The sequence below is a fragment of the Opisthocomus hoazin genome, chromosome 20 (assembly GCF_030867145.1).
Source record: "Opisthocomus hoazin isolate bOpiHoa1 chromosome 20, bOpiHoa1.hap1, whole genome shotgun sequence".
Taxonomy (NCBI): Eukaryota; Metazoa; Chordata; class Aves; order Opisthocomiformes; family Opisthocomidae; genus Opisthocomus; species Opisthocomus hoazin.
Window position 1 is genome coordinate 7,187,981 of NC_134433.1, and position 16,150 is coordinate 7,204,130.

Below are 16,150 nucleotides of genomic sequence, written 5' to 3' on the forward strand. Positions count from 1 at the left end.
GTCTGCGGGCACGACGCGCCGGGGCTTCCCGGCCACAGGCTGCTCCGGCGGGGTCTGCCCGCCTGCAGCTCGCCTGTCTGCCCCTCACCCTGCCCTTCCTGTGGGGCATGTGGCCGTTTGCCTCCCTCGCCCTTGGCTTGGCTCTCTCCAGGCTCCCTGCCGCAGTTGTGTGGAGGGGCCATGTCGCCTGTCTCACCTCAGGACACAAAAGGACTGTGGAACTAACACATTTACTCTTTGAGTTTGTTCTTACGATCACCCTTCTCACCTGGGGATTCAGTCTCCTGCCTCGAGGAACCGGCTGAAGGGACAGGCATGGAGGGAGCAGGGGTGTGAAGCTGTTGGGTCTGGCTTCGGGGGAGAAGCTTTAGGGGCGGAGACCTGGGAGGATGAGGAGATTTGCTAGGGAGGAAGAAGGGTGGAAGAGGAGCAAGGAACAAGATGGGGAAGAGAACCAAACCTGTGGAGTCTTAATGTTCTGGACGGAGAGGAGAAGAGGGGCTCTGCAAGCACAGCACTGGTTTTCCTCTGTTCACCAGACGATCAGGCTATTGCATAGTTTGAAATATATTGGGGGAGATTAGAGGGAGAAAAAAAAAGAGAAAAGGAATCATTGAATACTCCGTCTCTAGAAGAGCCTTACCTTGGAGCACGCAGTCTGCCTCTTGCTGCCTCCTGTAGCTGCTGATCGCTTCTCCATCGCGATGCCAAGAAGGGCCGCGGCAAGGGGAAGCAGCGCGGGCTGGGGGCGGCAGGGAGGGTTGGTTTTCGGTAGTGTTCCTCAGGGCTGCTCGGACTCTGGGGAAAGGTGCTCTGCTTGGTTGTATAATACATAGTGTACTCTGTAACACTTAGGCCACTGATCAAGTAATATTCTTAATATATTTTCTACGAGTGTTAAGTGGTTACGTGAAGTACTGGGAATCAGATACACCCTCTCTATCCAGAAGGCAAATGACATCTTTGCTGCTGTCCCCACACCACAGCTCCAGGGCGGCATGCCGTGACTTTTTAAGCTGGTGTGTGTGGGTGCGAACCAGAAGAGGAGGAAGCACAAAGCCGTCGGTAATCTGATAGTGTGAGAGCGTGTACCTTACAGAAGGCCACGCTGCTCACTGCAGAGGCACATGGCTAGTTTTTAAACATTCTCAAATATCGAGCTAGAGAACATCACCTCTTAGATCTGACCTTAGATCTCCGTATTCAGATTTTTTTTCTGTTTAACAAATGCATTTCTCTATCTTGCTTTAGGTTCTTCTGTCTCACTTACAGCTGCCTGCCAGATCTATATAATCTGACTATACAGAAGAAGCTGTACAGGCATTGCTGAAGTGATACAATTTGTGCATACAGGCAAGGTCTCTGTCTTCTGAGAAATATTAAGCTGTACTGTATCAAACAACTGTTACCTGCTGGGTTTTTTGGAAAATAACTATGTAATTTTCAGGGCAATGTAATTGATTATAGTTTCCTGCACATCCATCACCATTAAAGTGACTTAAGAGAGCTGTAGTCGGATACGTTTCTGCAGACATTCATTGCATGGCTGAAAGTCTGGCTCAGTCTGTTTTCTTCTTGAATGCACATATGTGGAAAACAGAAATGATACGTGATTTATTTTACATTCTTCGTAGAAACGAATCCCTAGATTTGCATGTCTACTGAAAAAAATAAGATTAAAAACCATCCATCCAACTCATCCTCCATTGCAAAACATGTTTCTTCTGGGTCATATTTATATCAAGCATTAGAAATCACTGGTCACCTTCTCGGGTACAGTACAGGCGAATTATCCCTTTTCTGGGTCGGATCCAGCAGGACCATTTCCACCAACCTTAATTGATTTGGGAGGGAGGGCAGGTAGGCCTTACTGTTATGCAAAACCTCAGACAGATACTCAGGAAGTGCTCTTTCCGGTGCGTTCTTGCCTCCGGCTATTTCAAGTCACCTTACCGGGAAGGATACCGCAGACCTCCACGCACATTTGTTCTTAGGCTGCCTGTTAGCTTTTCCTCTAGAAATACATCTTGCCTGGCATCTGGTGTGAGAAAATACCTTTTTTTTTTTTTTTCTTTTTTTTTTTCTTATAGGCACTGTCATGGTCTGGTACCTTGCTGAGTCACTGGTTTTGAGGTTAATGACTAGTGCGCTCAGCTGGATGCTCTTAGTTTTTGACACCCACCGAAAGGGTACTTCTTGAACATGCACTAACAGACCTGTAATCTTCTAATCTGAGACAGATACCGGAAGCTTTTTGTTCCTAAATAATGAAGAAAGAAAGGTTAACACAGACCAAAAGCAACGATTGCAATTTCCATATCACCATTAGGCATTGGAGCAAAATAAAATTTGCAGCTGTAGAAACAGTAAAAGGGGTTTTCTTAGGACTAGCCCCTGGCATACCTGTCTGAGAAGGATATTTTGAAAGAACTTGAGAATCGGGAGGTAATTCATTGCGTGAGGAAATGGCAAGAACCTTGCTTCTAGCAAGAGTAATTTGCACTGTGCTTTGGCGTTATGCTTTGAAGATCAAATTTTAAGACTGCAGTCCACATAAGATGATCAGCAGAGGCAAATGTGTCTTTCTGGGGCTAGCGGCTTTTTAGGAGATGGGTAGTTTGAAATAGCGGGATGTCTATCTTGCAGACCATTATTTTTATTTTATAAGGAGTTTGATCTCGGAATGCAAAAAACAAGACAAATGGGGAAAAAAGCCTTTTTGTTATTGTTTCAACCCTGCTTGTACAGTGCATTTGTAAGAATAGCAAATAATGAGAACCAAAATTCTAATACAAAATAAAAGCCAGGGTGATTGTGTGGATGGCAGAGGAATTTAAAACAGTTCCATAAAACTAAAGCCATTTTCTCCCAATTGCATTGCTTATACAAATTGTATTGCCTATCAGAGAAGATTGTCTAGCTTCATAGCTAGGGGCTGGACTGGTTGTTTTAAAAGACATTTTCCTAGAAGGTGGTTTGAAACAGTTAAGGGAAAAGGAGCACCCAAAGTGACCCAGCAAGGAAAAACAAAAACCCATGACCTTTAAAAAAAGAAATGGCTCAAGAATATCGAAAGATACCCAAAGATAAAGGCAGTGGTAAAAGCAGTTAGTTGAAACGCAACGGAAGACAGGTTTCCAGTACAACATCAAGAGAAAATATACAGAGATGAGACAATCATTCCTTTCACAAATTAATGAACTAACCCAGTCGGTGGAACTCACTGCCACAAGACAGCTCTGAGGTCGAGACTAGCGAGAACTTTCAGAGTAACCATAATATTGACTTCGGAGTGGCTGAAGGAGATGTACATTGTAATGCCTCAGAACAGAATTTCTAAAACAAAGCAAGAGACAGGAGACTGAACTAGAGGGACCACCAGTGTGATCCAAGCTGTCAGCATCGGCATCCTCCTGACTGTAGTGGTCAGGGTAGGCACGCGTCTGAATCTCCCTTCTAAATCTCTCGTGGTTTATTGTTGGGAAATAAGAACAGTGCTATAACCGTTCTTATCAATAGTGGGAGATCATAGGGGACGTGGAAACATTGGTGGATTAGCTGGCCCAGAAATGTTGAAGTTTGGATTTTTGTAGCTGGTGAAAATCATTGTGTAATCGATAGCCATTTCTTAAAGATAGCTTGGAGTTCAGGAAATCTGAGAATTGAAAAAAAAAAGCTGGGTGGCATCAACAGAAGTTCTCCCAGAAAAGACAGAAAACCGATTTATCTGCGTTTCTCATTTTCCTGATTGGTTATAATAAAATTGTGGAGTAAAAGTAGGAGTAATTTTATCAGGGGAAAAAAAAAAACCCAGAGCAGCAAGGAGATAACTTCAGAGTCTCAATCTATTGACTGGAGTGGATCTATGCTAATTTACAGCAGGGGAAAACTTGGTTCCCGGAGAACAGGGGAGCCACAACAATAAAGCTGTGCGTGTTTATCGTGTATGGCCGGACAAACTGAGGAGTTTTTGGATCCTGCTGGTTCCTTAGGTTTTGTTAATAAACACCCTAGAGGAAGGTGACTCAACCTGTGCTTGCAATTGCCTGAGATTCCTCATCCCACAGCATGAGCACTGGTGAGTGGCAGCATTCGCAAGTACAGGGAGTAAAGCAGATGTCACTGGGTTTCAGGAAGCTTCATTTAAAAACATGACGCGAAATTATGTGGACAGAACAAATGCTGTATTGATTGTGAAACTGTAAAGTGGGGTGCTAAATGGCAATATCAGCATTTGTGGTGTTGTGGATGGAGGATCCTGGAAGGTTTGATGCTGCAATCCTATTTTAATGAATAGCTAATCTAAAATATCAAATAAATAGTACATTACTGAAATTTGGAGATTACATTAGATTTGGAAGAATTGCAAATATTCATGTCGGCGGAGGAACAAATACAAAGGACACCAAGAACAAGATTTAAAAAAAAAACAAGAGAGGAGTAAGAGGTAATGAATTATATCTGCTGTGGAAGCAAAGCACAAACTGCAAATATTATTACAGTTCTTCAGTTAGCATCATAAAAAGCTAGCTGATCTTCTAAGGTGAAATTCTGACCTCAATTACATGTAAATGAGAAAACTACTATTGACTTCAGGAAATTCAGCACTTAGCTCTCAGCTGTTTTTTTCCATTTGAGAATGGGATTTTCCAATATGATCAAGATATTTAGAAGCATATACCTGCCCTTTGGTCCCTTTGAAAATAGTTCACAAAAGCATATTGCTGCATAGGTAGCATACATATCTGCCCTGAAAATCGCTCAGCTTTTATTGCTGGAGAGGACCAACCGTTTATATTTCAAGGATGCTGAGTGCAGACTGCACTATCGCGTGCTGTACCAATCCTACTGGTAAGTCACAGCCATCCGGTCGACTTAAATTTGTCCTCCTCTCCCACCTTCACCAAAAAGCATGCAAAAGAAACACAAGAATGTGTTTTTCCAGCATTTAAAATCAATGTTTAGGAGAAACTATGTTATAGCCCAACACAGGTTGTGATAGAGGAGGAACTATGTGAAATTTAATAGCCTGGGTTATCCAGGAGGTCAGACTACCTGATCCTGGTCCTTTCTGGCCTTTAACTCCACGAATAAATTAGAAACCTGATCTCTCAAAGTTTTCATTTCAGAGCAGTCTTTGTAAACGGGGGTGGAGTGGAATTCCTAATAAATTACATCCTCCTCCAACATTAATTTTTCTCCATGAGAAAGGGCTTCTTTTAAGAAACAGTGTTTAGTTCCACGTCTTCTAAATTACAAAAAATTTATATCTCTTTATGTCTTACACTGTACTGTGTGCCAGCACAGCAATTATTAAAGCATTTTTATTGATATTACACAGCTCTCTACGAAATGTGAATTAAATTTATCATGAAAATTGATTTTTAATGACAGCTCAGGTTTACATTTGTGAAGTTCATCCCTTTCCACTATTTTTGTGTTGGCACTAGAGTAGGGCAGCTCCAATGTCTTTATTGGTCAGAAATGGATTAGGAGACATCCTGTAGTTTACTTGCATTTATCACTGTAGTTCTACTGCTGAAAGCAATAAATTGTTCTATTGAAGTTAATCTGCCGACAGCAGAATTGGGCTAACTGGTCAAAACCTTCATACCCAGGTACCTGAAGTTCCTGTGTCTGTGCTTAGACACTTACAGGAGCGTCTTGATTTTTAAAGCTGTTGAATGTGCTCAGCTTTCATTTTAGTTTTATAAGAATTATGGGACACCGCATCCCTGGAACCAGTTTGTCAGCCTCTGCCTCTTTTCCCCCACATATTATCTTTCCTTATTATTACTGAACTGCTGGAGGTATCTTCTGGTTTAGCAGACTGAACGCGACACTGGGTACTGAAGCTGTTAGCAGTGCAGGCGATGCTGCTCTTTAATTTACCTGTTTTTTCAGCTGCTGCAGATGGAAGGGACGAGAGAATTTTCCGGGCTTGCTATTCAACATATTGTATTCATATGCTTTTTAAAAAGTCATCTGACATGGAACATGCAGGAGCAGAGTCTGGGCTTATACCATAACTAGGTCTCCTGTAGCCTTAAGTAGACTGAGAACAGAAAGGTACAATGTGAAGTCAAATGCAATTATTGACCACTCCAAACAGTATTACGCCAATTGAGCATCAAGCTTGCTTGGTGTTCGGGTAGCTTTCAGAAGGAAATGAGGTCCGTATTAGCATAAGCTACTGTGGATAACACCTCCATCCTGGCAAAAATGTCGCTTTTGCTTCTCCAAAATAGCTGTATTTCTGTAAGACACATCTGTGCAGGAGCTGGGGGGAGGCCTGGGTTGTTTTTCATTGGCTGATGGGGAAAGGATTATTGGTTGCTGTTAAAAATGATCCCAAGCAAACTTTTACAAGGTCTTCCGTGACTAATAAAACCTGAGTCTTTGAAATGTACTACAACCCAAGTTGTTGTTAAGAGATAATTCTCTTCGATCCAGATGCTTCCATCTGAAGTGCAGTGCAGAGAAAAGAAAAAAGGAGAAGGAAAATTGATGGAAAGCCCCTGAAAGCAGAGGGGAAAGAAACTGGCAATTTCTCTCCCTTTAACACTTCATGCACTGGACTTGGGATGTAGCTTAAAGGTTCCTGTGCAGAGAACAGCATGGTGGGGACTGAGAAAGACCCCTGCACGGTGTGCTTATCTGTGAAGAGACCGGGGAGGAGGACAGTCCTTTCCAGGCTGGGTAGGGTACTGACACATCGGGATTTCATCTGAAAGGTGATAGTAGATAAGGTGGAGTTGTCTTGCTCGTAGTATAATCTCTATAACAGTGAATACATGATCATAGATCCGTGAGAGTGCCTAGGAAGACTTTCTCTTTACATGAGTGCCCTGAGATTCAGGCAAAGGATTTTGATCATCCTCAGCAGATTTGGCGTATTCTGTCAATGTAAAGGGTAGTAAAATCCTTCCCTCTGTGATTTCTATTGTGTATTTCCAGCCATTTTTCACCTCTTTCTGCACTCAGACCCAAGGGCCTCCTCATGAGCAAATGAATGAGATAAGACGTGGAGGCATTTCTCACAGTCCTGCAAGATGCAGTGTGGCTGCTGCTTGGAAAGTGATGTAGCATCGTCTCCTTCGTGTCTTTAGAATATTCCCTCCAGAAAGGAAAGAACACATTTTCCTGGCCACCTGTCTCTTGGGCATTTACTTCCTTCACCTCTGGACTTCACGCTTTAGTCTGGAGAGATGGAGACTTCAGTCATCTCTGGAAAAGCAAGTTGGTTTGTTTGTAAATAATAAATCATGACTGGAAGCCTTGTTTCATGGGACACCACATCCTTCTAACTACTAGTGACAGCTGGAAATCTAAGGCGCCTTTAAAACTCCCAACCTAGGTATCCGATATGCAGATGGTACACCAGCAGCCCCAGTATGTACAGAACTTCACCGGTATGTCTTACTTACCTGTTTACTTGCCCCAGTCCAAAATCTCCCATCAACAGACACTGCATATGTTTTGTTCTGAGAAGGCAATCCCTTTTTATCTTCCATGAATCTGAAAATACACCAAGCTCCTCGAACAAAAAATAAAAATAACAATGAGGCAGACACAAGGAGTGTAAATCAATATAGCACTATTGATGTCAACAGAGCTATGCAAATATATACTAGCTGAGGATGACACATAAAATCAAGCACTAACTTTATACGGAAAAAGATAGAAACAACAGCAGCAATATTAAATACACTTTTCAGCTATGCTCAAAATGGATTGTGGCATAAGTCATTGTTGTAATATGTAATTTGAGAGGGCTGTGAATTCTTCTGTGAGCATGTTGCTTCAGGAGACGAAGAAAAATCAAAGCACAGCCTTGGAAGTAACATTTCCCCACCCCCCCCCACCCCCCCCCCCGATATTAACAACAAAACTGTAACACTGCTTGGCTTTAAATAACAATTCTAACCAGCTTTTGCAGGTTGTTGTAAATTCTGCTCTGCCCCAAAGAGTCAAGGTTGCAACCACGCCGGAATGAAGACCATTGCAGGCAAGTGATTTGTGTCAGCATTGGTCAACCCAGAGTTTTACTAAAAACATCATTATTTGAGAAATCATTTCTGCCTGCAGTGAGCATTATGGGCGTAAGGCAGGCAAAGTTCCCAGTGAGGTGCTGGGTCTGCTTGGATAAAGCCCCGAAAGACTAAATAAGAAACATACCAGGGTCGTTAGCGAATGTGCTGCTCTCTTTAGCAGAAGAGGCAGCTGGGCTCACACAAAGCTGTGGTGGTGACAGAACGATGCATCTTTTGGTTACGCTGCCAGTCCAACGCTGGTTTACCAGCACTAGACTCAACATGTGCAGGAAGCCCCTTTGTGAGCTGATGAGCTCCTCCTGACTCCGAGGTTCCCCACTGTCAAATCTGACCACAGACATGGGTAGTGGGTAAACAAAGCTAAGAAAAAAAATTACTTAATGAATCAACAGCTAAGCAATTAATGCAAATGCCTGCCCCACAAGTTCTTCATGTAGCAAACTCGTATGAGTTAAATGCTCACCTCGCATGCATGTCACAGAATGGAATTATTCCCCATCCACGTTAACTGAGACAATTACTGAAACGCCAAGATCAGATTAGCTACTGCATCCTGAAAAGAACAAAAAAGAAAAGAAATCATTGCCGCAGCAAATTGCAGAAGTGTTAAAAGGCTCAAAAGGTTGTTCAACTCGTAGACAATTTTAAGTAAAGCTAATAAAACATGGACAGTTCATTATTCATTCATGAGAAAAGGCTGAGTTCAGACACAGCATTTCAGCAGGGAAGACGGTCTATAATATCCTGTCTTTTGTCCATCATTTCCATGATCTCCATACGCATCTTGTTTATGTAGCAATTCTTTTAGCGCACTGAAGACCATCCCAGTGAATTCAAAGAAGAAATCCTCGCCGTCTTAACAGGCTTTAAATCCAGTCCTGATCACCCTATTCCCGGTTCTGGGATGGAGCCCTGCAGGGTGCAGGAACCTCATGCTGACAGTGCTCAATGCTTTCCAGGGAATAACCTCTGCCTTGTTTCACTGAATCCTTAATAAAAGCCTGGGTCTGCTCCTCCTGAGTTCAGTTGCACAGTTCCCTTTGCCTTTAATTTGTAGCAGGACTGTAGGATCCAGATCAAATGCCACATCAGAAGATTTGTGACCCGTTTTCTGGCTCTGGTTCTGACAAGCGTCGTCAATAGTGGTGTGCAGATTACTCTGGTCATTTGTTCTTCGCTCAGACCATCCATGGAAACGGCGAGGGAATTTCCCTGTTTGCAAAGTACCTCGATACTGCTCATGACAACGGTCGTGAGCCAAGGCTGCTGTGGCCTGGGGACATGCTGCCTTGGGCACTCAATGCTACAGTGAATTGAGGTTTCCAAAGGTGGCTAGAGAATTTGGATACAAATTATGGGAATTTTAATAGGTGTCCAAACCACCAAGGCAAGTTTAAAACATCATCTTTAAGCACCGCTAGCGATAATCACACCGGCTTTTTGCTCCCGTCATGTTTTCCTGCGTATCCGGTTAGTTGTTATTTCTGTGTATGCTCCCTGCCTCTTTCCAGGCAGAGACCTTCTAGCTGTAAAGCTTCCAGGAGTGTAACCTTCTGTCAAATGAGGCAAAACACCAAACACTTAAATAAATAAGCATCATCAGGGTTCATTGAATAAAGATTTTGGTTCAGCAGAGGCTGTTCTACGATTTTACTGATCTGATGCACCTTATTTTCATCGTCTCCTTTTCCTGCCTGAGTGCCATTTCTTGCCATTTAAAATTGAATCTCCTGATTTGACATTTTCTCCTGTTCTCCATGCCAGTTGCTGTAATTACAGTTCTCCCACTTTCCAACGCATTTTTAAACACTTTTTTTTAATCATTTTTTTCCCCAGACTGAAATTTATTTGTAAATTTGCAGAAAAATATCTCCTAGTGAAAAAATGACTACCATGGATTATTGAAGGGGGGAGGGAAGGAAAATAGGATAGGGAGGGTTATCGCTTGTACAGGGCACAGCTGGGCTAATAAAGGCAAACAGCAAGTTTCAGCTCTAAGGGCTGGCCAGGTATCTGCAACAGCAGACAGAGGATGGTGACCCCCCTGAGGTGGGCATCATCTCTGTGTTCCCACTGCTGGGTGCTGCGCAAGCAGAGGTTTTTTGCTTGTGGCCGTTACTTCTATAGGCTGTCGCAAAACAAATGAAAGCAACAAGAACTTCATAAGAAATAAATATAGACCATCAGATAATGAAAAAATGGTACCACAAGGACATCAAGAACAGGCCAGATGCGCTTTCAGTTTGATATTTTAACCTGGCTTTCCTAAGGACATAAGCCCATGGAGTTATGCTGGCTGTTGATCTGTTCATCCCCACTGACTTTTAAACCCCTTGGTGAAACTCAAACTTGCCAGCAAGGCAGAGGTGTCAGAGGCAGGTCCTGCAATGGGGCAGCAGGGTGAGGAAAGGCTGTGGCACGAGCTCTGCCCTTCCCAGGCACTGGGATGGATGGAGGCCAGGATCCATGCGGAGCCAAGGCTTTCCCCTCGACACAGCTCAGCAGAGACTGCTACATCCTATTTGTTATACGTCAAGAAAACAAACACTGTCCAGTGGAAAAGGCCATATTTTAGCCCTTCTTTGAATGATTTCTGTAGATGTGCCTTCGAAAAAATGTGCAGTGATCCGGTGAGGCTTTCAAAGAACAACCTCCCCACAGTGAGGGTGGTAATACAAAATGCACTGCTTTCAGACCTAGCTGCCTCCAATAACGGCAGATAAAGCACTTCACCTCTTCCACACTAACACCATGAAAGCCTACTGCCCTAAGTCATGCTCAGGAGCCTGCGTTCATACTGCTCCTCATTCCCCCATCCTTTCTCAGCGTAGTCTTTTACAGCATACCTTGAAAAATTACGATAGTGGGTTGATCACGGAGCAGTTTTTGAAGGTGCCTCTCACGGAGCTGCTGCAGAGCCGTGTCCTGCAGCAGTCCTCCCAGCTTCCTTATAAACCGATGGCTCGTACTACACGCGCTGAGTTTCTCTGGGAATGCTACACCAAACCAGAGCCTGGAAATGCTAGACACACTTGAAGAAGTGATATGTTTTCTGAACATCTTCACCTAATAGGGCTTTATTATTTCAGGCAACTGTAAAATCAGAACATGACTCACTGGCCTGACAACATTATCTTGTCAAGATCTCAATTTGTTGACTGGTGAATGTTTCTTATTTTTTTTTCTTGTTGTTTTCTATTTGCTTTCATTTTATCCTCAATTCTCTTTTCATTTCCCTTTGTATTGATTTTGCAATTTTCCTTTGTGCTTTTCACATTTCACACACTTAGATTTCAGTGATTTCTTTTCTTTTCTTCCTGCTTTGGTATTTAATATGTGCATTTGTCTCCATGCTTAAACATATAGAGCCTCAATATCTGATCAGCTTCACAGAACTCCCACCAAGAATTTTCTTGTTTTGTTTTCGCTTGGGTCGCACTAGTGGTAGTCTGGAAGCTGAGCATTAGGATCTCTTTTCGACTAAAGAAATCAAACCAGAAAAATAGAGTACAGGTGTTCCATTGATAACTCCTCTGGACTTGAAGCAGGTTCACAGGCTCAGAGTTTACAGCTGCATTTATAGCATCACTGAACAAATGTTAGGCTTATACCAGAAAGTCTTCTTCCCTTCTTTATCCTTAACATGTTAATATAAAGGGAAGTACAAATGGCACGAGTGTGAACTAGGAGTGTCACCAGGCTCAGTATTTCTGGTGGAAAAAGGGTACAGCTCAAAAAAGAGAGGATGCAACTGTCTTTGGGCCTTGGGTTTAGCACCAAGCAGCTGGGCAATGCCGCTTACCCAGGCCTTTCCGCACAACAGGCTACACGCTGCTCTCCAGCCGCTTCGTGAGCAACCTGGGCTTCAGGGTCAGCATTTCCGTGGCTGCGGGACTCTTTGCCCACCCTTCTGTGCTCTCTCTTGCTCTTCGCCACCGGCACGAACTGCAGCCCAGAAGGGGAGGCATCATGGCTCTGCCATACACTAACTCCCAGCGGGCTCCGTGGCTTTTGTGGTTCTCCTCCAGTACAGCTTGTACACAGAGCCATGGCTGGAGGGGAAAAACGTACCTCCTCCTCCTCCTCACACTGCAGTTAAGAAGCTGTTATACGCTGCATGGTAGGTAGTATCAAGCATGTAAACACTAGGTTATGGCAAAAGCAAATGTACATCTGTTTACTGCCATGAGTAGTCCCATTTAAATCTATGTGATTCATCAGAAGCAAAACTTGAAGCATATGAACAGGCATGGGCAGGACCAGGACATTACAGCTCACTGTGTCTTCTACATCAGAAGAATGACAGCGCACACGTTTGCTGAGGATGCAGGATTGTGACTGGCCAAAGCATTCCTTATATTGCCATGACCCCAGGAGCAGCATGTGTTCTTATCCAGTCTGGATCCTCTTATGAACAAAAGCAACAAATTGTGATTAACAGCTTAATTTAGTCATTCTGATATTTTTAACTGGAAAAAGAAGCATCAAGTTTCAAGGAGTTCTTGGCTTTGTAGAGCAGGATATGTTCTACTCTTACCCCAATTCTTTGTTGTCCGACAGTATTTCTAGAGTGTCAGCAGTTGAAGACAAGTGGCTGTTCAGTAATGTCAGCTTTTAACTAATAAGAAAAAGACATTAGCCTTCAGGGCTTTGAAAAATAGTTTTAAAATTATATAGTACAGTATACAGTATATGATTCACATCCTTTCACAATGAGTTATTCAACATAGTTTTCACAAATCAGCCCTATAATTTTGCTGGCTATTGCCTTGGTTTTATAAAATTTGGACTTCACAGTTTTGAGCATATGAAATCTCTCTCTGTGTAATTACCGAGAATCATTTTTTTTTAAAGACTGATTTTAAAAATTGATATGAAATTAATTTACCTAGGTTGAGGCTCAGAAAATTAATTCTGTATTCACCGAGTAAGTTGAAAGTTTGGGGAGGATATGGTATGTTCATCATACAAATGAGAGTTAATAGCTGTTTTAAGCACTACATGCATCTCGGTCTGCAGTGTGGAGCTGCAAAAGATGCTGAAGATCTGTGTTACAGAATGAAGAGGATTGGGTCAAACAGCATGAATTATTCTATATTTTTGTCCTTTTCATTATTCAAACCCTCGTAGGCAGTGTCAGAAGTTGCATTTTGCCAGGAAGCTCTCTCAGAAACACCTCAGACATTGCTTTTTGTGTAAAGAGCTATGGTTTTCCAGGACTGAATCTCCAGCAGTGAAGTGTAAATGAGGCTCTATTTTTGGTAAATTAGCTAGGCTAAGGTTATACAATAATAAAGCTGTGACAAGAGAAAATTTGTTGGCTGATTTATTGGTTTTGCCCAGAGTAGGAAAGATTCTTCTGCCCAATTTTATCTTGAAGAAAACCCAAGAAACCTCACTAGTAAGAATGCAGTAGAATGCCCCATTTTGCCAGTACTTGGAAGGTGCTGAGATGGCTGCTATTGCCTCAGCAGCTCACAGTACTCATGCAGTGTTTCGGTAGAGGAATTTTGTTCCTCTAAAGAGCTGGATGCTGACCTTTCCAGAGCTTAGGAGTGCTGTATCAATGGAGATCCTTGGAGTAACCAAAATTTAGGGAAAGCCTAATAAACAACAATGACGTAAAAATCAAGAGACAGTGGCAATATAAAAACCCCCAAAATAATTTCCAAGCACAGCACTGTACATTTTAGACAATCAAAATTACAATCCCTGAGAGTACAAGATTAATTAAACTGTCACAGAAGACCGTATTTTCAAAATCGAGTGAGACGATATACTTAAAAGAATCCTGAGTAATAAAATGATATAAAATTCGGGAATACCTATTCTTTCAGATTTATAGATCTGCAGCCTCCAGCTCTCCACTTGCTTTATTCAATCAGCCATACAGCCTGTCTGTAGAGACCAAAAAAAGGGAATAAGGCAAAAAAGCAAGTGGTCCATAAAGGATATCTAAGTTGGACGGAGTTGCGTTTTCTTCTATTCTCCCCTTTCTCCACTCGAATCTCACCTTCCCTCCCCCTCATGCTAGTGGTGGATGAAGGCCTGTCTGGATTTTTTTCTTTATTATTACTACTTTATTAGAACTTCAGTTCCTGCTGTGTCTGAAATATTTTGCGATAGCTGAAGCAGAAGTCAAGTGTGGCACTACATAAAAGAAAGACTTGAGTAACTGCCATAGGAAGAGATTTACAATCTGAGTGTGTAAAGCCTTGTGGTGGTGTTTTTTGTTAACACTTAATTTCACTTCTATGGCTGGACTTATATTTTCCTGTATTAAACTTTCACCCAGCTTCTCCCTTCAGATACACTGGGAGAGCTGGACGGGTGCATTTCCTGAGACACCCTGCTGAAGAATTAAAATATGAGTGGTTTGGCTGAATTACTAGGGCCCAGGGGAAAGCATGGGGCCAGAAATCCCAGATGATTCGAGAAAGCCAGACGCTGGGACCTATAATCACCCAGGTGAAGCACTGACCTGCTGGAAAGTAACTGTGGAGACAACATTAAGTAAGGGCAAATTGTCCCCATGACCCACCCAGAAGGTTTCACTCACTGAGTTTACTCACAGCTCTCAGGGAGAATGCCATAACACTTCTCATAAAAGCAGAGCTGAGCTGTACCCCACATTTTTAAGGGTTAAAAAAATAAAAAGTGGTTCCCTCACCCACCTTCCCTTCCCATCACCCTGTAAAGAGCTGTCAAGCAGCAGGTTTATTTTTGCTGAATCCAAATTTAGGGTGTTAGGGAACAAACCAACCAGTGATGCATTTACAAGAAAGACTCCTTCGCGTCTTCAGCCCAACGCACAAGCAGACAAATCTCTCTCTGAACGCCTGTATCCACCACCATCTTTTCTTGCTCCTGCATTTCTCTGAGCTGAGAGTTACTTGAGCAAGTTCTGTTCTGGCCATAAGGAAAAAAAAAACAATATTCATATTCTACATCACGTTCATAAAGTACCATCTGACTCTCTCCATTCCAGCTGCTAGAATCTAGCAGAGAGTCCCCTTGCAGTGAAAAAGTAGGTACCGCCACCGGACTGCCGTATCACAGCCCCATCTTGTCCTGTTCTTCACGCTCCCCTGCCTGCGTTCCCTCCCTCTCTCGCTTTCTCATCAGACGCAAGCATTCTGGGGCAGCAAACGCTCCTGATGTTTTACATTTGCACAGTAGCAAGTACAATGCAATTCCTGCCCTTAGGCATTAGCACAGAACAGGTCTTAAAAGGAGTATTACATATTTGCCTCTGCATATGGCTTTGTGTAGAATGTGACTCTGAACCTGGCCACAAGCATCTTCTCTCTGGATGAACGAGACAGAGGGAAGCGTGTCCACGGGAGCTCTAGGAGCAGGGTGAGGAGAAGGGCTGCAGGGTGGTTGCATGGAGCACTGGAAGCCCCTTGACTAGGCATGACTTGAGGAGGAGGATTTTCGGCACCGAGGGGAGATTGGATGACTGGATGCTTGAAATTTGGACACTGCTGAGCAGCCTAAGTACCTGGGACCTCCCTGAGTCCAGCCAACCACAGTGAGCACAGCTCCGGGGAAAGCTGAGCGGAGACAGTCAGCAACCACTGCTGCCATGCTTGCCCCAGGGCAGGAGACAGCTAGAAGGCTGTCAGAGGCCACCACTTGGGTGATTTTGACAGCTGACAAATATCCTGGTGGAGAATGACCCATTCATCAGAGGCAAAATTAATTATGGATGAGGTTTGAAGGAACCGTTCAAGAGTGCTGTGTTTGGTTGTTAGGTAGTGGTGGTCTGGGCTCTCAAGGTCACCACTAAAGGGGATGTTTAATGCCAGCTGACACTCCTCTTTGATTTCAAGCTCTTTTTAAAATTCATTTGCACACTTCTTAGCTAGCTCAGATACACCCTGGGTTAGTAACACACACCCCCTGCTCCTCTCAGCTCCCTCTCCTTTTGCTGCCTTTGAGTATTCCAACTTCTCCTTTGGCTCTTGCTTATCTCAGATTTTACATCTATCTATCTGCAGTGTTTCCTCTCTGTGCTGCTCTCATTTCCCTTCTCTGTCCCTCTGTGTAATCCTTATCCTTCTCTGTGCTTCGTTTAATCCTGGCTGCCCGAT